Here is a 9,048-nt window from a genome sequence, read left to right as displayed (position 1 = left end):
GCGAAGTAAGTAATCCTTTAAGGTTTCCGGCCGTTTTTGGTGCCTCCTCTCTCCTCCCTCTTCATCTAAGTTGCTTAGTGGTGTTTGTGACTCCATTAGAGGTGCAACACTTGAGGCACTAAGCTTTCTGAAGCCAATCAAAGCAAGGATTGATTGTTATTGCTATATAACAATCAAAGGTAATTACTAAACCCTTACTTCAGTTCTTATTTGATAGATTTAGGGTTTGTGAGTCTTGGATTCATTGCATGTACAATAGAGAAACCTAGATCCAAGCATTAGGGTTTGTATGAGCACATAGGATTGTTCTTATGCTTAAAACCCATCACATTTTTCTAAACAAAAGGTGATAGTTATATTGGGTATACATGATCATATAACTTTAATGTGAATTACACGGCTTGCAATTGATTGCAGAGGTCGCGTTTGGTTCCCTTAATCTCTAGACAGGGAGAGCGTATAGTAGGGGTACTAGCCTTCACATTATGAACAGTATAAAACAAACATGTTTTAAGGTCATCAGTACATCCGTATGTCATTTTAAACGACAACTGTGTACTTACATTTCCCATTACTTTCATAAAGTGACAGTACCACTTGAAAGTCAAATGCAAACTATTTTCGAGTTAAGATAGTTATAAACTAGGGAAAACTTACATTTTACAAACGACAAACAGAACAGTCGAGTCAAGTACATTCAGAAGAAAGGGATTATAATGCTAACCTTATGATTCCTTAATGTATACATCAAAGGATATATATAACAAGAGGATCCGACAAATAATAGGATGTGTGTTCTCCGCTTCACTTCCTCTTCCTTGTTTGGTTGTGGGCTTGGAACGGATTCACCCAATCTATTATCTATTCGATTTTAGATATATATAGGTTCAGTATACATTAAGTCATCATAAGGGTACCAGGTATGGGTCAAGTCATAGGACACAAAGTCAATGCACAGTTTTCTAGTACAAAACATACTTTCCAAATCAGAACTTTTGGTATACAAAACTAGAAACTTCCCAGTAAAGGGTTTAATCCATTTTATTAAACCAGTATAAACTTAAAGGACTTTAGGTGATTAATTCTATAATACCATAGTTTATACATCATGATTATATATCATTAATACCCAACAGGTAGTTGGATGTGTGCTTTCCGCCTTACTTCCTGTTCCTTGTTTGGTTGTGGGCTTAGGGCAGATTCACCCAATTAACTATCTATTCGATATTAGATCATATATAGCCAGTATAAACTAAGTGATTATAGAAGTAATCACTGTGGTCACCATATTATTATAAGAAATAAGGGTTTTCTTAAAGAATCTTTTCATTAAATATAAAGGAACTATTACAATTAACTCCATGAGTAACAAGTGAATACGCCAGGGTTATATACAACAATGATCTAACAAACAATGGGATGTGTGCTATCCGCCTTACTTCCTGTTCATTGTTTGGTTGTGGGCTTAGGGCAGATGCGCACAATCGATTTTTTGTTTACTCTGAGTCTTATATAACTTGTATCCATTTAGTACTCATAGAAAGGGTTGTAAAGTCATTTTTACTTATCTTTCATTAAAGTAGGAAATATAGGATTTTCTAGAGGAACATGCGAACTTTTCTAAGCAGAACTTACAACTTACTACATTTTCAACTACATTTTACTACAACGTTTTACAACTTACTTACATCACTAAAATCTTATGAACTCACCAGTTTAATTGCTGATCAACTCTTTCAAATAACTTGTATTCTCAGGAGACTAATAGACAGGTACTCGTGCTGGGAATTCAGAAGATGGACCAGTATAGCTTCAAGTCTTGTTTGTTATTTGCTTATGTATTCCGTGTTTTGTGAACACACACATTGTAAAGACTTTCTTTCTAATGAAATGGTTGTTCATTACTTTTCTTACTATAATGCATATCTTGTGATACTAAACATGACGTCCTCCACCCCCGAACGTTTCCGCCGTTCCGGTTTTGGGGTGTGACAGATTGGTATTAGAGCATTGTTTATAGTGAACTAAGTATATCAACCGATAATAGATCTACAACTATAAATACAATGGGGCTTAAGTGCTCTGGATAATGATATATTTTAAGAGTATAACGATAAGTTATAAAAATATACCTACTTGCTTATACATGTAGATCAAGTGTCACAAGAAGAACAGAACTAAAGTATTTAAAGGTTGAACACTGTCGTCAAAACTGAACAGTTATGTAATCATAGCTAGGATCAATATAGCCTGATCAACTATATTCATCCGAGATGTGACCGACATGTGTTTGGGAGTGATATGGTGTTGCAACAGTCTTAAAACTTACCTAACATCAGTCAAGAGAATACTAGATCAAGTACATTAGAGTTAGAATACTACAGGAGTATTCTATGATACCATAACGCGATAACAAGTTTGAAACATACCAAGTACATTACGTTAAAATACTATAGGAGTATTTTAGGCCATATAAATAACTTATGTGATAACTTAAAAGACCCTTACGGATAGGTCTATAATCTTGCAATGTATACTCCCAAGGTTATATATAATTGAGATTTTATAGACTTAGAATTTGTGATCTACGCTTCACTACCTGTTCCTTGTTTGGTTGTGATTTTGGAGTAGGATCATTTATTCGAAGGTCTATTTAATCTTGAATTATATACAACTTGTATACATTGTACAATTATAGAAGGACTCTGTAAGGATCACCCCATAAAGTTACCCTAAATCTCATAGATTCTTTAGTCACTTCCATTCTCGCACGACAAGCCCAGATAGATGTAACCACTTCCTCATAGTAGACAACATAAGAGTCAGGAGGAAACAAGAGCAAGTTTATGAGGAGCTTTCAAAGAGGGATCAACAGAAGTAACCAAAACGTCTTACACGTCACACTAATAAAAAATAATCTTGTTAACTTAATGAGCGAGTGGAGACACTGCTCACATTATGTGTTAGGATTATTTTCTTACATGCAGTTGGTAATAGTTATTCAGGTAACATATATTAATTCGAGGATAGCCATTTATAATTCATAAAGTTTATGTGGTATAGACTTTTTATGAATTGTTTCTAGAACCCTGAGGAAGTCAGGACCCAATACACCCAGAACTAGGATAACCTTGTCTTTTCAGCTTTCGGCTTGTGTCCATTCCTTTAGACTTATTCCGTATCATCTTTGTATTCTTTTAGCAAATATGCCTCCTCGCAGACCAAACAGGCGCACTATTCCAATAACTCCAACACCTTCTCCACAAATCGATGCAGCAACTCTAAATGCTGCAGTAGCTGCGGCTGTGGCAACAGCCATGCTCAATATCATCCTACCAGTTCCAGCAGAGGTGGAACACCTGTTCATTCTACTCAAGGTGAGGTTCCTGTGCGCTTGAGAGAGTGCTCCTACAAGGACTTCACCAACTGCAAACCCCCTCCCTTTAATGGGAATGGTGGAGTCATCACTCTGATGCGATGGTTCGAGAAAACAGATTCGGTCTTCGAAATCTGTTCGTGCCCAGAAGGGAGCAAAGTGAAGTTTGTTGCCTGCACCTTCTCCAACAAAGCCCTAACATGGTGGAACAGCCATGTTAAGTCGCTGACCCTATCAGTGGCTAACTCAATAGGTTGGGAAAACCTAAAAGACTTAATGCTAGAAGAGTACTGCCCAAGGGGCGAAGTACAAAAGCTGGAACAAGAACTATGGGAGCTCAAAATGGTCGGCTCAGACATAGTGGCCTACACTAACAGGTTTTATGACCTGGCAGCACTATGCCCCGGGATGGTTACCCCGGAGAGCATGAAGATAGAACGATACATTTGGGGTCTGACTGCCCCGACCCAAGGAGATGTGTTGTTCTTCTAACCCAGCCACATTTGGTAGCGCCAAACGCCTGGCCCAGCGACTCATTGACCATGGAGTCCACCATGGTGTAGAAGTCCTCATTCCCGAGCCATCAAAGGGAAAGGACTATAATCAGAAGTCGGGGAACAAGAGGAAGAAGAAGCAAACTACACAAGAACCCCCGCAATAGCAACAAGCGAGTATTATGTACGCTGCCACAACGCCTGCTGCTCCAGCACCTGCCAGTCGATATGCTGGAACCCTCCCGAAGTGTGGAAAGTGCAACTATCTGATGGGTTTTAAAGATTCTAACACTCTTATGGTGTACATGCAACCCTAGAAACCTTGGATCTATGTTTGACTATGATACATGCAAATAATTATTTTTCCAAGGTTCTCATCCTATCTAGCATGGCATGGGGAACTTGAATCAAATAAAGCTAGTAGAATTACTTACCTTGTAGTTGTAGTTGATTGCTTGGAGTTTTAGAGCCTAGCACCAATAGTGTGGATGCCTCAAATGGAAATCACAAATCACCACAAACTTGGAACTTTGAGAGAATAGTAATCACCTTCTTGAAATCGGCCCTCTTAGTTTACACACATCAACTAGTGCAATTTCAAGAACCAAAGCCTCCTTTATATAGTGTGGTGGATTAGGGTTACATCCATGTAAACCCTAATACCCATGTCTTTTCATTTCCATGAGATCCATGGGTTAAAGCTCCATGGAGTATCCATGGACTTTCCATGCAAGCCTAACCCATTCCAAATAAGCATTAGCCCACACAATATAAATACAAGAGCCCATATTTAATTAGTCATTCTTTTGATCTCTAAATTAATTCTAAATTAATTATATATCAATACTAATTAAATAATATGATTTTATATTAATATATTAGGACTTATAATATATTAATAAATCATAACTTATACTATTCTCAAACGATTATCCATAAATTGTTCGGGTGAAGTGCAACCCAAATTGACCATGTCGGGTCGGGTCAAGTACATACCAAATATAGTTATGGACTTAGACACTATATCCAACACTATCACCACACCGGAGTATGCCGGTAAATGCGGTGTCTGAACTACCACAAAAAGGGACACACAGTCCGTTTCTGCAGGGCACCGGCGAAACCGATCTCCCAAGTCCCCGAAGCTGAAGAAAACCAAGCCTGTTATGGTTGTGGTGAGACTGGACACAATCAGAGGGACTGCCCGATAGCAAAGAACTCAGGAGCGGATGGACGCATTATGATGATCACCGCAGGGGAATCTACCCCAGAGTCGTCGACGAGCAGCGGTACGTTTTTGAAATAGTAATTACTTTGAAAAATTAATTTATATTCATATAAGATTAAAACTTGGGGGATAACACTTAAAAGTAATTATAATAACTCACATATTGAAATAGATCACAGTATTCAAGAGAACTAAAATATCCGTTTAGAGAAGCTATGATGGCGTAGCATATACATCATGGTTGTGAATAACTAAGCGGCTGCAGGCTTAGAGTGAGTGATTCCGCCTTAATTCCTGTTCCTTGTTTGGTTGTGGATTTGAGGCAAAGTCAATCAGTCGACTGTCTTATTCATCTTAAATATTCATAACTTGTATATAACAGGCGATCGTAGTGGTACCGAGGAGGATCATGATATAAAGTATCATCACCAATTATCAAAGCACTTTCATTTGTATGTATGCACACATAGCGGTACGATACGTAGGAGTGTTAACATCAAAGGGAAAAAAAAAATTCCTGGATCATTTACAAAGAGTACATTTTCGAACACACTTGGAGTACATTATCGAACACACTAGGGATACATCAGCGTATAACAGACATTTCTTTCAAATCGGCCAGACTTTTTTCAGTAAAGAGTCTTTTCCTATCTTTCGTCATGAGTTGGCGTGGTCCTCACCATACTAAGTTCATATGTTCCTATCGGCTCGATCGGCAAGTTCTCGAAACTTTCGTCATTCATATCGACAGTCCGACCTAACCCTCAGTTTTATCTTTCGTATTCTAAACCCCGAAGTGCTCGTGCGAGGCGTACTTTGTCCTCCGAAGCCTTATCGTCAGATGTCCGCAGACCGTCACGAAATACCACTCGTCCAACAGACCAAGTTCGAGCAAAGAGGCTATGGACGAATACAGCCCACCTATCACTATTCAGTGTATACGCGAGGGTGGTATATGATTATGATTACGCAAATTTAGTATGTGTGTTTCCGCCCTATCTCCTGTTCCTTGTTTGGTTGTGGACCTGGGGCATAGTCGCACATCCGACCGTCTTACTAATCCTAATTATATACGACTTGTATACACGAGGTAATGATAAATGGACCAAGTACGAATCCTATCATGAACACCAGGGCAAAGTTGCCAGGTCTACGAGTAGGTATTCTGCCAATCAGAGGAGCGCAAACCCCAGCAGTACTGCTAAGAAAGCTAATTTCGGGACAAAATTCCATCTAACGGAGGGATGATGTGACAACCCGAAATTTTTTTGCTTTCAAAGCTCAGTCAGTCAACTCAACTGAGTGTCAGACTCATTGGTAATGAGTTCTAGCCTTGATAAAGGTCATTCTAAGGAGTTTTAAGCCTAGTACACTTAAGGAATGAGTGTTAGAATGAACCTGCTAGAGACACTGTACAACAAATCAAGCCTTAACCCCTTCATTTAGAGTTCACGGCCACAACACTTGAGTTTACGGCCGTAAACTCAAGGTGGGCCGTAAACTCCCCCTTTTAGACTCATATCCTTCATATTCTCCATTATTCTCATTTCCAAGTCAAGAAAGTCCCATTCTCTCTCAAGTATCATCCAACTTTTCATCTTAGATCTTCAAAAGTGATAGTGTTCTTTCTCTAGTTTGTTGTTAATCCTTCTTAACTAGCTTCATCCTCATGATTCATCCATGGAAATCATGTTTTCTTAGATCTTCAAGAAACACCAAGAACACCAAGAACACACACTAGTGTTTTTGGCCAAAATCAACCCTTTGAAGCCTCCATATCGTAAGTATTCCTTCATTATACTTCATATCTACTAGGAAGCCTTGAATCACACCCTTGAAACATACATTTTCCCAAGAACATCTTGAGTTTACGGCCCAAGATCTTCCTTGGCCGTAAACTCAATGTTATAGCATGTATGGACCATAAACCCTCCTAGATGCAAAGCTTGTGACCTAGAACCATTCATTGATGAGTATAGGACCTTAAACCACACTCACTTCATAATGTCCATGAGTTTACGGCCGTAAGCTCCTTGCTTGGCCGTAAACTCATCAAAAGCCTTACTTATGATGGTCTTTATCATCCTTGTGTAGAGCAATGTTCCTTAAAGCTTCCCTAGTCTTCAAACCAACACTTATGCATGTTTGACCATGAGTTTACGGCCGTAAACTCCCTTTGGCCATAAACCTATGGTAGTAAACTCATATTAGTGCCATTCCACTTTCCTTTGATGAATCACATGTGATTCCAATACTTGGTCAAAGTGTTTCCTAGTCCCGGAAGGTGTTTCCTTTCATATAGTTGCTTATAAACACTATATTCATGCCAATATATGTCAATATATGTCATTTAGGACATGTTGTGTCTCGGCCCTTCATTCATGGAACTTCTCACCCTTACACGCGTATTCGTTGAGTCACCCACATCAGGTGAGTTCATACCCCATAATGAATCTTTTAAACTGTTTTAAATGCTTTTAAGGGGGGGAATACAAGTTGAACACAATGATAATTATGTAAATGTTTGTTATATATACATCTTTCAAAAGATTGCTTATGCCTTTTATAAGTGATCAAAACATTTTAAAAACTCTTTTAAAGTTATGTTACTTCATAGTTTAACAAAACTCCGTTTTTAAAGTACAAGCATAACTTAATAGATAAATGAGTCTTTTCCAATAACAGTTCAAGTAAAACATTAGTAAACTATAATGGGTATAGTTTAGAGATTCAGTTCATACTAGATAAAATACACGATAACAGAACGAACATACTATATGAGAAACAGAACATACTATATGAGAAACAGAACGAACATAATAAGTTGCTATAGCATGGAACAACTACAGGATCTAATTATACCAATGAATCACTAACTCATTTTGTTGGATTAGTGTCTAAGTCCATAACTATTTTGGTATGTACTTGACTCGATTATGAGCATGGTCCTTTTGGGTTGCCTTCACCACAGCAATATGTAGGATGAATTAAGGAGAGAGAAAGGTTTAATTATGATTTATTAATATATTATAAGAATAATATATTAAAGGAGAAATCATATTGTTTAATTAATATTAGTCAAGAATTAATTAAGAATTATATTTGTGACTAAAAGAGATTAATTAAACTTAGGGGACTGGATTTGTAATTATAAGATAATTACGATTGGGCTATGGATCACCTAATAATATATAGGTTGGACGAATTCTATGGGAAGCCCATTAGAAATCGTCCAAGGGATATGTTAAAGGAGTCCATGGGCTGCTTAGGGCCTAAGCAGCCAGATTAGGGTTTCCTAGTTGTAAACCCTAATAGCCTACATGTATATAAAGGACCCTTAAGCCCCAAAAACACGAAGTAGGTAATCCTTTAGGGTTTCTAGCCGTTTTTGGTGCCTCCTCTCTCCTCCCTCTTCATCCAAGTTGCTTAGTGGTGTTTGTGACTCCATTAGAGGTGCAACACTTGAGGCACTAAGCTTTCTGAAGCCAATCAAAGCAAGGATTGATTGTTATTGCTATATGACAATCAAAGGTAATTACTAAACCCTTACTTCAGTTCTTATTTGATAGATTTAGGGTTTGTAAGTCTTGGATTCATTGCATGTACAATAGCGAAACCTAGATCCAAGCATTAGGGTTTGTATGAGCACATATGATTGTTCTTATGCTTAAAACCGATCAGTGGTATCAGAGCCTTGATTGGTTTCTGTTGTATGTGATGCAATTGTCGTTTTTCTGCTGAAAATCAATTTTTTTTGCCTCTGCCCGACTCAACTCGGCGAGTCAGTATCTGGACTCGGCGAGTTGGCCCTATTCGGCGAGTTCAGGACTGACTCGGCGAGTCCGGGAGCCAGAAAGAGTATATTTCGGGATTTACTTGCTGTTTTGCTATAGGATTGATGCCAAAATCGTTTTTTGATAATAAAATCCGAATTTTATTGTATGTAAATG

Source organism: Lactuca virosa, chromosome 1 (assembly GCF_052849685.1).
Source record: "Lactuca virosa cultivar CGN04683 chromosome 1, Lactuca_virosa_CGN04683_v6, whole genome shotgun sequence".
Classification (NCBI taxonomy): domain Eukaryota; kingdom Viridiplantae; phylum Streptophyta; class Magnoliopsida; order Asterales; family Asteraceae; genus Lactuca; species Lactuca virosa.
The sequence above is the reverse complement of the archived record's forward strand: the minus strand, read 5'-3'. Positions refer to the sequence as shown.